Source organism: Salvelinus namaycush, chromosome 6 (genome assembly GCF_016432855.1).
Source record: "Salvelinus namaycush isolate Seneca chromosome 6, SaNama_1.0, whole genome shotgun sequence".
In the NCBI taxonomy this organism is placed as follows: Eukaryota; Metazoa; Chordata; class Actinopteri; order Salmoniformes; family Salmonidae; genus Salvelinus; species Salvelinus namaycush.
The window spans coordinates 49,075,944-49,091,471 of NC_052312.1; the positions used below are offsets into that span (position 1 = coordinate 49,075,944).

Below are 15,528 nucleotides of genomic sequence, written 5' to 3' on the forward strand. Positions count from 1 at the left end.
AAAAAGAAAAACAATCAATAATCAATATGCAGAAACAGTTTGTGATCCGTTGAAAAGCTAATGTACTCAGATTACTAGTATTTTTTAACTAACACATTAACAACTGCATATGCGCCAAGAACCCTTTTGTTTTGACAAGTGGCATCTGATCAGATCTAACACAACTGACACATCTGGTGAATCATTTGTTTATCACTGGTAAGAAGAGAATTTGCTAAAGACAGTCATCTACATTTTAGAGTGTTGTATGGAGATTCAGGGAGGCTGCCGAAACAGGGAAGGAAGCCAAATCTGTTGCTTTTTATTTAACCACAATGAATCACAACCATACAGGGGATATCAACATTGACAAGACTTGGCTGTTATTTCAGTGATAGCACACTGGGAAATATGTTAACGAGACATGTACTTTCAGCCAACAGAGTATTCTAAAGTTGTCAGTCTCAGCAAAGTATACTCTCTTGTGTGATCAACTCAGCTATTTGTGTTGCAACGGCAAACTTCAATATATAAGTTCAAAATGGTTTTACATTGAGCAGAAATCATTGGGTTGATGGAGTATTCCATGTCAGCTGAACAACTACCCAATTTTAAGTACAGCCATATCGAAGCTCACTGGACTTTTTCCAAGTGAAATGTTTTAAAGTGTACTTTTAGGTAAGGTGTTTATGTCATGTCTGCGACCTAACTATTTGAACATTGATTGATGACTAGTTATGGGATGCCTATTATGCTGCCTAGTTATGGGATGCTGATTGCTCATCTAACATTGAACTATGAACATTTGAACATTGACTGAGTGCCTAGTTATTGGACACTGATGGTAGATCGGCTATGATCATGATGTAATATGAGAGATGATGAGCTATGACAAGGATTGCATTCTCAAATGCCTACTAATTACTCTCAATGTGTGCACTGCATGGTGAAGCCAGACGTGGAGATGACCCAAAGACAACCCAGGCCGTAGGTCACGTGATTCATGCACATCAGGGATTTACATTGAAGTCTGAAAGGCACCTGCCCATCGGGCAAGTCAGGAGTATTTTTCAAAGCAGTGGGGCTACCTCAGAGCAGTGGGGCTACCTCAGAGCAGTTGGGCTACCTCAGAGCAGTGGGGCTACCTCAGAGCAGTGGGGCTACCTCAGAGCAGTGGGGCTACCTCAGAGCAGTGGGGCTACCTCAGAGCAGTGGGGCTACCTCAGAGCAGTGGGGCTACCTCAGAGCAGTGGGGCTACCTCAGAGCAGTGGGGCTACCTCAGAGCAGTGGGGCTACCTCAGAGCAGTGGGGCTACCTCAGAGCAGTGGGGCTACCTCAGAGCAGTGGGGCTACCTCAGAGCAGTGGGGCTACCTCAGTATAGTGGTGCTACCTCAGAGCAGGCTTAACTTGCGTGACTGCTCAGTTCACTTGCCCCAGGAGGCAATAGGAAAATCCTTACCGTCAATCCCTACACATTGAGACATTGCTCCATCCAGTGCCCTCTGGTTTACTGGCTGTGATGCTGACTCTGTGATAAAGAAAGAGGTGGGGTACATCTGTTCAAAATGACTTGAATCCCACATGATCATTTCTGTGATTTAGTGCTTCCAACCCCTTTGAAAAATGGTGTGTTTGAGCAACATTGCATTGGTCTATTTATTCTGCATCCATTGAGACCAAGCATTAGCCTGTGTGATTAACGGGGGCTGATCTAGAACAATGTTTGTGAGACCAGGGCGGATCCTGAAAATGGTTATTCTCACAAAAACGTCTCTAAAGTCTGATTGGTTTGAGCAATGAATGAATACTGCCTTATTTTTCATGAAATAAACTTCACTCTGAGTTGTGTGCTTGTCTTAATTGTTTACAGCTTTATTTTACAGCAGTCTTACCCTGTACCTACCCTCTAAGCAGGGCCGGCCCACTCATTAGGCAGGATTATGCGGCCGTCTATAGAGGCACATGGACGATGGCGGCAATTTCTGAGCTAAACTGACCAAGACCCACCTTCACCAACAACAACACATTAAACCTCATGTAATTCTGCCCAAAAACCATTACAATTGCTCTCAACCAGTGGCATATGGGCTTTTTAGGTGAGAGCTGATGCCGCCCTGATAAGGCAGGGGCACAAAATATTTTCCTTGATCATTCCCAGCGGCTCCTCTGTTGGCATCGCTGTGACGCTCCACCAACATAAATCATGTAGCAGATAGAGCCAGGGTGAGACATGAGACATTCACAAGAACTGTAGGCTATTACACTACTTTTTAGGATTACTGCATGTTAGAGGCATGACAAATGAGCGAATGGACTTGAAAAATAATGGTATAGCCAACACTCAAATGTGATGTGGTTCAAGGAGAACACTGACATTTTGCCAAGGCAGAGATGAGTGGCCGGCACCGAAACGCGCGGCGACAGCAGTAGACGCATAAAATCTACCCTACTGACAATTGCCAAATTTGACATTAAACTTTTTGGTGTTTTGTGTAACAGATGTCTCTTTCCACTCACCACTATTTGGAAGCTGGAAATATCTTGCAAGTGGATAAATGTGTGTGGGGGGCCTATGAAGGAGCCCTTTGAAATTATAGTTTGACAATCAGATGAAAACATATTGATTTGTTCTGTTTACGCCACAATAAAAGGTAACATATTTGTTAAACATATACAGTGGGGCAAAAAAGTATTTAGTCAGCCACCAATTGTGCAAGTTCTCCCACTTAAAAAGATGAGAGAGGCCTGTAATTTTCATCATAGGTACACTTCAACTATGACAGACAAAATGAGAAAAAAAATCCAGAAAATCACATTGTAGGATTTTTTATGAATTTATTTGCAAATTATGGTGGAAAATAAGTATTTGGTCACCTACAAACAAGCAAGATTTCTGGCTCTCACAGACCTGTAACTTCTTCTTTAATAGGCTCCTCTGTCCTCCACTCGTTACCTGTATTAATGGCACCTGTTTGAACTTGTTATCAGTATAAAAGACACCTGTCCACAACCTCAAACAGTCACACTCCAAACTCCACTATGGCCAAGACCAAAGAGCTGTCACTGTAGGCTACACCTCAATAAGCACGGATCGATGCCGACACCTTCTGGACATCTTTTTTGTTGTTGTCCTGTCTGGACCGGCCTTGATTTCCATGTCCACGGAAATTGGTTTTTAGTCCGGTCCAAACCAAAATCTGAACCACTCATAGATGTCTATGTTTGGTTCAGATAAAATGACGTCAAAACGCGTTATACCGTAGCTAGCTAGACAAGCAGTCATCATTATGAATCACATTGCTAATCTACTGGGAAATCCTTTTCAATCCTTATCATATGAAGATACATTATAAATAAAACATCTCTGTGCTCATCAGCCACTGGACATAAACATTACACAACAAGTCGGAAATCACAAATTCAACAATGAGTGGTTTGGAAGGAATCAGTGGCTAACTGCAAGAAGAAAGAAATCACTATTTTGCTTCCCCTGCCTGCTATTCGGTGGAGAGGGTTTGTGGTCCAAGTCTGGGTTTAAGGATTGAAAAAATCTGTCTGAAAGGGTCTCATTATCAAGCTTAAAAGGATAAACATTCACACGAAACACTATGGTCCAGAAAAGGTTGAAATTATTGGCCATGCATCAATCCAGCATGACTTCATCCAGAGAATGCCAGACTTTGATGACAATGTTTGATGATGACAAAGTTTGCCCACAAGAGGGACTGCCACGCCACCTTCCTGTTCAAGTGAGCACAGCACAACAATGGTGAGTCCACAAATATTTATTTTAAACTGCTGCATAAATTATGTAGTATGCCAGAGAGATATGTAAACTGTAGCTGAGAAAGTAACACTAACTGTATGTTGTGTAATAAGCTGTTTAGCCCATGTGTCTCACCATAAGAATTTGGTCCCTCTCCCCCTCAAAACTTAGTCGAAAGTTCTGACGGGTGGTGCACCTGTAGCCAATAGCCAGTTTTAGAGAGCTGTCATCATCAAATATTGTAAGAGCTTTTATTGTCTGCTTATATGCCCCCGTCATTTATCCTACGGTTCTGACTTGGTGTATAGGGAGAATACTGTAAGAACGGCCCATTCTGTTGCTGTCCATTTCAAAAGTGGGGGGGCCAAGACATTTTTGGGGCTGCCTCTCGGGCTTCCAGCCGCGCTTTCGTGCTGCTTCCTCATACCGCCGCCTCTCCGCGTTCGCTGCCTCCAGCTCAGCCTTGGGGCGGCGATATTCTCCTGCCTGTGCCCAGGGTCCTTCTCCGTCCAGAATCTCCTCCCAGGTCCAGGAGTCCTGCGATCGCTGCTGCTGCCCGCTACCACGCTGCTTGGTCCTTTGGCTGTGGGTGATTCTGTAACGCACACGGGGGGTATAGCTAAGTCAGGTAGGAGACCTGAGCCAACTCCCCGTGCTTACAGTGGAGAGAGATGGTCCGGGCAGGCACCGTGTTATGCGGAGATACGCAAGGTGTCTCCAGTACGTGTGCATAGCCTGGTGCAGTACATAGCAACTCCTCGTATCGGCCGGGCTAGAGTGGTCATTGAGCCAGGTGCCATGAAGCCGGCTCTACGCATCTGGTCTCCAGTGCGTCTCCTCGGGCCGGGGTACATGGCACCAGCCCTACACATGGTGTCTCCAGTACGTGTGCATAGCCCAGTGCGGCCTACTCCACCTCGCCACACTGGCATGGCTACGGTGAGCATTCAGCCAGGTAGGGTTGGGCAGGCTCGGTGCTCGAGACCTGTAGTGCGCCTTCACGGTCCGGTCTATCCGGTGCCTTCTCCACGTATCAGCCCTCCTGTGGCAGCCCCACGTATCAGCCCTCCTGTGGCAGCCCCACGTATCAGCCCTCCTGTGGCAGCCCCACGTATCAGCCCTCCTGTGGCAGCCCCACGTATCAGCCCTCCTGTGGCAGCCCCACGTATCAGCCCTCCTGTGGCAGCCCCACGTATCAGCTCTCCTGTGGCGGCACCATGCACCAGCCCTCCAGTGGTGGCACCACGTACCAGGCCTCCAGTTCCAGCACCCCGCACTCGCCCTGAGGTGCGTGTCCCCAGCCCGGTACCACCAGTTCCGGCACCACGCACCAGGCCTACAGTCCGCCTCCAGGGTCCAGTATGCCCTGTTCCTGCTCCCCGCACTCGCCCAGTGATGCGTGTCCCCAGCCCGGTACCACCAGTTCCGGCACCACGCACCAGGCCTACAGGGCGCCTCAGCAGGCCTGAGTCTCCCTCCTGTCCAGCGCCGCCTGAGTCTCCCTCCTGTCCAGCGCCGCCTGAGTCTCCCTCCTGTCCAGCGCCGCCTGAGTCTCCCTCCTGTCCAGCGCCGCCTGAGTCTCCCTCCTGTCCAGCGCCGCCTGAGCCGCCCTCCTGTCCAGCGCCGCCTGAGCCGCCCTCCTGTCCAGCGCCGCCTGAGCCGCCCGTCTGTCCAGCGCCGCCTGAGCCGCCCGTCTGTCCAGCGCCGCCTGAGCCGCCCGTCTGTCCAGCGCCGCCTGAGCCGCCCGTCTGTCCAGCGCCGCCTGAGCCGCCCGTCTGTCCAGCGCCGCCTGAGCCGCCCGTCTGTCCAGCGCCGCCTGAGCCGCCCGTCTGTCCAGCGTCGCCTGAGCCGCCGGAGCCGCCCGTCAGTCAGGAGCCGCCGGAGCCGCCCGTCAGTCAGGAGCCGCCGGAGCCGCCCGTCAGTCAGGAGCCGCCGGAGCCGCCCGTCAGTCAGGAGCCGCCGGAGCCGCCCGTCAGTCAGGAGCCGCCGGAGCCGCCCGTCAGTCAGGAGCCGCCGGAGCCGCCCGTCAGTCCGGAGCCTCCGGAGCCGCCCGTCAGTCCGGAGCCGCCAGAGCCGCCCGTCAGTCCGGAGCCGCCAGAGCCGCCCGTCAGTCCGGAGCCGCCAGAGCCGCCCGTCAGTCCGGAGCCGCCAGAGCCGCCCGTCAGTCCGGAGCCGCCAGAGCCGCCCGTCAGTCCGGAGCCGCCAGAGCCGCCCGTCAGTCCGGAGCCGCCAGAGCCGCCCGTCAGTCCGGAGCCGCCAGAGCCGCCCGTCAGTCCGGAGCCGCCAGAGCCGCCCGTCAGTCCGGAGCCGCCAGAGCCGCCCGTCAGTCAGGAGCCGCCAGAGCCGCCCGTCAGTCCGGAGCCGCCCTTCAGTCCGGAGCCGCCCTTCAGTCCGGAGCCGCCCCTCAGTCCGGAGCCGCCCCTCAGTCCGGAGCCGCCCCTCAGTCCGGAGCCGCCCCTCAGTTCGGAGCCGCCCCTCAGTTCGGAGCCGCCCCTCAGTCCAGTGGGGCCCTTTATTAGGGTTCCCAGTCCAAGGTCGGTGGCGAGGGTCGCCGCTCCAAAGAGGTCACTGAAGCAGGCAATGACTATGGTGGAGTGGTGTCCACGTCCCGCGCCAGAGCCGCCACCTCGTCTGGCAGCAATACAGTTCATTTGGCCTAATTTACTGCATTTTATAAAAACATAGCTGATATGGCTGACTTGCTTAAATAAATATGGTGTCTACGGATTCCTTGTGGATTGGTGTAACTCGATAAGAATCACATTCTGCTTCAATAATATTGAATGCCGACATGAGTTTAGACTTTTGAACCATGCACAAACATTATTACATTTATGTTCAGTAAATTCATAATGTTTGTTCTGATCATTAGCAAACGAGCTGCGACGAGGTAGGCCTATTCCTTTAGTACTTTCAAAATGGACACCGACAGAAATTCAGATGTTATTTCAGATAAATTCAGCAATGTGTTGAGGCCTTAACTTTACTCTTCTTTAAATCACCACAGACACACAGAGAGAGAGAGAGAGAGAGAGAGTTAGCCTACCATTTGAAGTATTTTATTAGACATTTGTGGTCTAAAAAGGAATGAAAATACAATCACGAGGATTCACTTTCATAGGCAATATACCGAATCATAGACAGTGCATATGGCAAACAATTACAACCCTTGCAAAATCAACTGGAATTACATGGGTCTATTAATGAACTTTTTTTTTAAAACAAATATTTGAATGGAAAGAGACTGTCACTGGCAAACATGGTTACAGACCCAACATTGTATAGTGTCCCCTCATGGAGAAAAACACCTGAGCTAATTATAATACACAAAGTAAGCAAAACCAATAAATGCATCATTCCAACATTACCTAAAATTATGAATACGGTACTAAGGAGATAGACCTATTTAAGCAATATAACAATTGAGATGTACAAAATACGGCATAAGGGAACAATGAGCGGATAAGAGGGAAGCCATCATTTTGATTAAGACATTAATGAGCGAGTTTAAATGGACGTAGTTGATATGCCTATTTGTTTCATCACTTTTGAAATGGACTTTCTTTCTCTCTCTCGGAGGACCTGAGCCCTAGGACCATACGTCAGGACTACCGGGCATGATGACTCCTTGCTGTCCCCAGTCCACCTGGCCTTGCTGCTGTTCCAGTTTCAACTGTTCTGCCTGCGGTTATGGAACCCCTACCTGTCCCAGACCTGCTGTTTTCAACTCTTAATGATCGGCTATGAAAAGCCTACTGACATTTATTCCTGATTATTATTTGACCATTTTTGTCATTTATGAACATTTTGAACATCTTGGCTCTCTCTAATTCTCTCCTTCTATCTTTCTTTCTCTCTCTCGGAGGACCTGAGCCCTAGGACCATACGTCAGGACTATCGGGCATGATGACTCCTTGCTGTCCCCAGTCCACCTGGCCTTGCTGCTGTTCCAGTTTCAACTGTTCTGCCTGTGGTTATGGAACCCCTACCTGCCCCAGACCTGCTGTTTTCAACTCTTAATGATCGGCTATGAAAAGCCAACTGACATTTATTCCTGATTATTATTTGACCATTTTTGTCATTTATGAACATTTTGAACATCTTGGCTCTCTCTAATTCTCTCCTTCTCTCTTTCTTTCTCTCTCTCGGAGGACCTGAGCCCTAGGACCATACGTCAGGACTACCGGGCATGATGACTCCTTGCTGTCCCCAGTCCACCTGGCCTTGCTGCTGTTCCAGTTTCAACTGTTCTGCCTGCGGTTATGGAACCCCTACCTGTCCCAGACCTGCTGTTTTCAACTCTTAATGATCGGCTATGAAAAGCCTACTGACATTTATTCCTGATTATTATTTGACCATTTTTGTCATTTATGAACATTTTGAACATCTTGGCTCTCTCTAATTCTCTCCTTCTCTCTTTCTTTCTCTCTCTCGGAGGACCTGAGCCCTAGGACCATACGTCAGGACTATCGGGCATGATGACTCCTTGCTGTCCCCAGTCCACCTGGCCTTGCTGCTGTTCCAGTTTCAACTGTTCTGCCTGCGGTTATGGAACCCCTACCTGTCCCAGACCTGCTGTTTTCAACTCTTAATGATCGGCTATGAAAAGCCTACTGACATTTATTCCTGATTATTATTTGACCATTTTTGTCATTTATGAACATTTTGAACATCTTGGCTCTCTCTAATTCTCTCCTTCTATCTTTCTTTCTCTCTCTCGGAGGACCTGAGCCCTAGGACCATACGTCAGGACTATCGGGCATGATGACTCCTTGCTGTCCCCAGTCCACCTGGCCTTGCTGCTGTTCCAGTTTCAACTGTTCTGCCTGTGGTTATGGAACCCCTACCTGTCCCAGACCTGCTGTTTTCAACTCTTAATGATCGGCTATGAAAAGCCAACTGACATTTATTCCTGATTATTATTTGACCATGTCATTTATGGTACCAAACATGCCAAATTCAATGTTTTTTTTAATGGTTTATACCCCTAACATGAATATGGACATCAACGTACAATGACATTTTTATTATCGTCAGTAAAATAAATCCATGTATTTTTTAAAAACCATTGAATTTGGCATGCTTGTCATTTATGAACATTTTGAACATCTTGGCCATGTTCTGTTATAATCTCCACCCGGCACAGCCAGAAGAGGACTGGCCACCCCTCATAGCCTGGTTCCTCTCTAGGTTTCTTCCTAGGTTTTGGCCTTTCTAGGGAGTTTTTCCTAGCCACCGTGCTTCTACACCTGCATTGCTTGCTGTTTGGGGTTTTAGGCTGGGTTTCTGTACAGCACTTCGAGATATTAGCTGATGTACGAAGGGCTATATAAAATAAACTTGATTGATTGATTGAAATTGATTCCATCCATCTCTATGAATGACCTCTGAAGCACAGCAAAACCCATGTGGCTGGTGAGCAAGATCATTAAGATCAGTGATTACTATTGACAGAGATAAAGTACTGAACAGTATAGTTAGAGTAGTAGGTTTTAGAATGAAGGATTCTAATGAATTCATGTCCTCAATTCTCAAGCAGAAGACTGTTCCAGAAAGAGAGATCAATGAGTTAGCAAGTGAACTTTAGACAGATCCCGAATGGCCTTCAGATGCAGAGGAGAGGCTAATGTGTGCACACCATGGTGACGCCAGACTTGGAGACGACCCAAAGACGTCCCAGGTCGTAGGTCACATGGCCCATGTGCATGCCCATTTGGATATTGCTCCATCCAGTGCCCTCTGGTTTACTGGCTGTGATGCCGTCTCTGTTGAAGAAAGGGATGAGGTTCACATGTTTTAAAGCTTATCCATATTTTTAAGTAATTTTGGACTTTATTATTTATATAGCTATTGATTTTTGAAGAATATAACTTCTAAATGCCTATTGAGCTTAATACAACTGCATCAGAAGCCAAAATGTAAGCTTTTACTCAATTGTTTGTTTGTGTCACGATCGTCTATGGGTGAGAGAGAGGACCAAGGCGCAGCGTGTGCAAAATACATATTTTATTTTAGAGAAGGGAAAAACACGCAACGAACACTATTACAAAACGAAACAACAAACGATCGTGAAGCTAGACATAAGTGCAAACACCAGCTACAAACGTACAACATAGACAACTACCCACAAAAGCCTACTGCCTATGGCTGCCTTAAATATGGCTCCCAGTCAGAGACAATGAATGACAGCTGTCTCTGATTGAGAACCAATCTAGGCAGCCATAGACATAACTAGACAACTACACTCTAATCTGCCCCATACACATACAACACCCCTAGACACTACAAAACACATACATTCCCCATGTCACACCCTGACCTAACTAAAAAACATAAAGAAAACAAAGAATACTAAGGCCAGGGCGTGACAGTTTGTTTATAATAACATTGTTTACATGTTCCAAAATATACATGTGGGGTCTGTCTTTGCATCCGTAGCTCTATCTATGAATTTGAGAGTGGTTACATTTGTCTAGCTACATATCTCAGCTGTTTACCAAAACAAGTGGTGGGAAGTACATGTAGTTGTTTTTAACACAAACTGTAGCTTTACAGGACATCCCACTTTACATATTTTACACTGTCTACACATTTCTTTGTAAGTCTATTATAAGTTTAGATCTGATTTCATTTTCCAGATATTATTTATGTATCTATTTAAGTGTTTCTGTAAAAAGCTTCACAAAGCATGTACAGTGAGGATAAGATGTATACATAAAGAATAATAATTATAAGTTATTATCACAAGTTGAGTGGGAAAAGGGTGGAACCATACACATAGTTCAGTAGCAACCCTACCTGGTATAAACATCACCTGCAGAGTTGACCCCAAAGACACTACCATCAGTTGCAACCTCAATCATGGAGAGCTTGCCATCAATTTGACTCCACCCCTTGTTTTGGCAGTCTAGATTCAGCTGGAAAAACAGATTCAATCAGGGTTTTAGAACAATTTCAACAGTTATAATATGAAACCGTTTTAGAATAACTGACACTCTCCATCCTCTACTACTCTGCTCCAGCTCTCACACTCTTTCCCAGATCTTACACTCATTAAGAAGATATCATCATTCTTGTTGACTGCCCAGCACCCAAAGGGTCCACAACTGCAGTACTTCACACTTCCTGGCAATCCTGTCCATGGAAGGGGTGAGTCAGGTCCCTTGTAGCCAACTGTGGCACTACGTGTCAGACAGAATGGAGTATCGTTCATGTTGGCCCCCACAATAAACTGTTCACCTCCAGCATCCAACTGTTTCAGAAGGCCTGAAGACCACAAAGACAGACAGACGGACGGACAATCAAACAAGTAGCACTTATGTGTGAGTACTGCAAAATGACTAACAATAACAATGTTAAACTTGTAAAACATGAATAATTTTTCCAAGAACACCCTGATGGTATCAGGAAAGCTAAGAAGCAGGTATCCTCTGGATAAATATTGAGTAATGCTCTCCACTTACCTGCAGCTTGCACCCAGTTACCGGCCACATACTTGTAGATTGAGTCTGCCTTGTTGACACCCCAGATCCCTGCTGGTCCTACAGTGATATGCTTCAGGGAACCAGGCAGGCGGATCCATTTATCACCTACCAGGTAGTAGGGGATTTGACTTGTGTCCGTAGCAACCACTTGCCCCAGTCCTGCATCGATCTGCATCAGATTCTTGATGTCCACTACAATCTGACAGTCCCAGGCTATGGAGACACCAGATCAAAGACACATCAGTAGAGTACAGCAGCAAAAAGGAGGATGAAATTATGGAGCCAACTTGATGATCAATTCCAAGTTTAATGTACTGTAGAGCTGCCTGTAAAATCATTTTCCAGATGATGGTAACTTACCGTGACTGATGGCCAAGAGACAGGGACCAATAGGACGGCTGCAGTGGCTCTCATGATGTCTCTGTAGATCTACAGTATAAGTTTGGTTGCAGTTTGGTTGAACACAGACTTTTCCCATTATATGCAGTAGCCCTGCAAACAGCTTTCAACCCCCATAAAACTTTTAATGAGCTATTTATATTTTACAAACAACCTGTTCCAAGGAAAAGTTAATGGGAGGATGATATAACCCCACCCTCCACAAACACACAAACCCTTTAATAATATACACTGAACAAAAATATAAACACAAGTGTTGTTGTTTCATGAGCTGAAGTAAAAAGATTGCTGAAATTTTCCATATGAACAAAAATCTTATTTCTCTCAAATTTAGTGCACAAATTTGCTTACGTCCTTGTTAATGAGCATTTTTCCTTTGCCAAGATAATCCATCCACCTGACAGGTGTGGCACTAAATTTAATTAAACAGCATGATCATTACACAGGTGCTGGGGACAATATAAGGTCAGTTTTGTCACACAACACAATGACACAGATATCTCAAGTTTTGAGGGAGCGTACACTTGGCAAGCTGACTGCAGGAATGTCCACCAGAGCTGTTGCCAGATCATTTTATGTTAATTCCTCTACCATAAGCCGCCTCCAATGTCTTTTTAGAGAATTTGTCAGTATGTCCATCTGGCCTAATGCAGTCCATCTCTATGGCATTGTGTGGGCGAGTGTTACGTTCCCCAGTTTCTGTGTTGTAGCTTGTGCATTTGAGTGTGTGCGTTTCAGGAGATGGCTTCCTGAAATTCTCCCCAAGCAGCTGATTGGTCGGCCCCAATTGATGATTGGAGAGCTGACCCCGCCCCCTCGTCAAGACGCAGCTGTCTCTAATTACCAATGCCTTTGGAAGCTATAAAAGCCAGTGTTCTGTTGATCAGAAGAGAGAGATCATAGGCAGGCTTAGATCATTGTAAGCTGAAGTCATTGCTGGAGAGATTGAATGTGATATAGATCATTGCTGAGAGAGGAGGTTGATGGCTGAGGGTTATAGCATGTTGGTCATTGGTATGTACTGTGTTAGTTGTTGCTGGGAGCAGTTGGTATGTTCTGTGTGAGATTGTTACTCAGATAGAGCTTATTTGATGTCCTTTGTTTCTTAGTTTGTTTGACATATTGTTTGATATTCTGTTTCATTTGTTCCCTGGGGGGAAGGGGAAGGCACCTAGGGAGTGCTGAGGCAAGAGGCCCACGGGCATACATATACCCGTAGTATATTCACTGTCTAGGCACACTAGGTAAGACCTGGGCCGCCCACCCCCTGTATTTTGGTTAGTGTACCAGGCGGTGCTAAATTAGGTAAGTAGTGGGTAGGCAGGTTAGATAGGAGAGGGGGAGCTTTGATATTTACTTTCTTTGCTTTGGTTCCGTCCAGCCCCTTTTCCCCATATTACTGTGTAAAGGAATAAAATCCTAGTAAACGGTCAATTCTGCCTTTTGTTGTCCTTTGTCACACCTACAGTCCATACTTCTTTCACTTCACGGGGAGTTGAGTTGTAGCAGGGTGTTGCGTTCCCTCTTCACAGAGGCGTGCGTACCATAATGGGGGCTCATCCGGGATTCCATTAAACCCACCGGACCTTGCTGCACTGAGCTCTCTGTGGTTAGTGATTGAGGTGTGATGGTAGGTTGTGAGTTTGGATGACTTGCTTAGTTTGTGTGTTCAGTAGATTGTTGTGTACAAGATGTCTGCCCCAGCCATCTCCAAGTTCATTGAAGCGCCCTCTATTGATTGTTTGTTGAGGTTTCGTAAAGTAGACCTTTTAGCTATAGCTGACCATTATGGATTCATTATCCTTGAGAAAGCCCTGAAGGCTGAGCTTTTGGTGCTAGTCAGGAAGGGTTTAATGAGAGAACGTATTCTCTCATTGCAAGGAGAGGAGACGGGTAGACTTTCCGATGCCAAGTCGGAGGACAGGGTGGAGGAAGGGGTTGCTCGTAACCCCTTTACATTTCCTCGATGTGATCCTTTATCTTCTGCTTCAGGTCGTTCAGACGGGGTCGCTAGGCTGAAGGTGAGGCTGGCCCGGTTAAAAAGGCAGCAAAAAGATAAAGAGAGACAGATGAATTTTGATCTTGAAATTAGGAAAATAGAAGCCGACAAGGAGGTGAGGATCCGACAACTGGAGCTAGATGCTGGCTCCAGTGCGACTCCACAAGCTGCTCATCAAGCCCACTTCGATGTGAGTAAAAATATAGCTTTAGTCCCACCATTCCGAGAGTCGGAAGTTGATTCCTATTTCTCTGCGTTTGAGCATGTGGCCGCTGCGCTGCATTGGCCACTCGAGGTTTGGCCGCTCCTGTTACAATGTAAATTGTCTGGGAAAGCCCAGGAAGTAGTAGCTGCTCTCTCGCTGGAAGACAGTTTACACTACGATACAGTTAAAACTACCGTGTTGCGGGCTTATGAGTTGGTGCCTGAAGCTTATAGACAGCGCTTCAGGAACCACAAGAAACCCTCTCACCATACTTTTGTTGAGTTTGCAAGGGACAAAGAGTCTCTGTTTAATCGATGGTGTTCAGCCAGCAAAGCTAACACATTTGCTGATATTCGGGAGTTGATGCTGTTGGAGGATTTTAAAAGCAACCTTCCTGATAGAATTGTAGTTCATTTAAATGAACACATTGGCGACATTGGCCCAGGCAGCAGTGTTGGCAGATGAGTACGCTTTGACACAAGACTGTCTTTGGTGCACCTCGTTTTGAAGGCCGAACGATTACGTCATCAGTGCCTCGTTCAGGTCGCTTTTCCTCTGAGAAGCCTTTTCATGAAATCCGTGAATGTTTTTACTGTCACCAAAAGGGTCACGTGATTGCGGACTGCCCGGTTTTGAAAAATAAACCGAAACAGTCCCAGTCACTGTCCCCAAAAAGGAAAAGTTTGGGTTTAGTCAAGTCTTTGGCTCGTCCATTGGATCGAGTTCTTGATTCAGCATTTGAGAAACCGGATCCTGTCTATCTCTACCGGTTGTGTTTCCTTAACTGGAGAACAAGCTGATCAAAAGCCCATTCAAATCTTATGAGACACCGGGGTGGCGCAGTCAGTAATCATTACTGATGCTTTACCCTGGTCTCCTGAAACGTATTGTGGCTCGCATGTCATATTACAGGGGATAGAGACAAAAACAGTACCTGTACCATTACACTGGGTCCACTTAGTGTCAGACTTGGTATCAGGTATCACTTAGTGTCAGACTTGGTTTCCGTGTTGGAGTAGTGTCTACACTTCCAGTAAAAGGAGTCACATTGCTACTAGGGAATGATATTGCTGGTGGTAACGTCACTCCTGTGTTAGAGGTAGTAGAAAACCCAGAAATCAGAACTACAGATGAGAAATTGGTTCAAGCATTTCCACATGTTTTTCCTGCTTGTGTGTTAACGAGGGCACAATCTCGCAAGCTTGGAGATGTGGTGGATTTGGCTAGTTCCATTTTTGAGAATGTTGAGTAGAAGACAATGCACCGAGTATTCCTTCTGCAAGGCCGACAGTTTTTACTCCTGGTAAAACTAAGGAAGGGGACTGCGAAATCGCGCCCCAATTACATGACATTCTTGTCTGTCACCCCTGAGAAGGTGATTGAATGTCAAAAAGGTGACACCAATCTTAGAACATGACGTGGATGTAGGGAACGCTGCTCCTATACGTCAGCATCCGTACCGGGTTAATGCAAAGAAAAGAGAGGTAATGAAAAGTGAGGTAGCTTATTTATTACAGAATGACATGGCAAAACCCAGTAACAGCTCCTGGAGTTCCCCATGTATTCTTGTTCCTAAGCCTGACGGTACGTCCCACTTATGCACGGACTATCGTCGTGTAAATGCAGTTACAAAGTCTGATTCTTTTCCTCTACCTCGATTAGATGACTGCATTGATAGAATTGGCTCTGCTGCT

General features: G+C 46.5%; 1 pseudogene; it reads right to left on the minus strand.

Moving 5' to 3' along the window:
* Positions 1 to 9,370: 9,370 nt before the first annotated feature.
* On the minus strand, positions 9,371 to 11,648 carry LOC120049422 (annotated as a pseudogene).
* Positions 11,649 to 15,528: the final 3,880 nt, after the last annotated feature.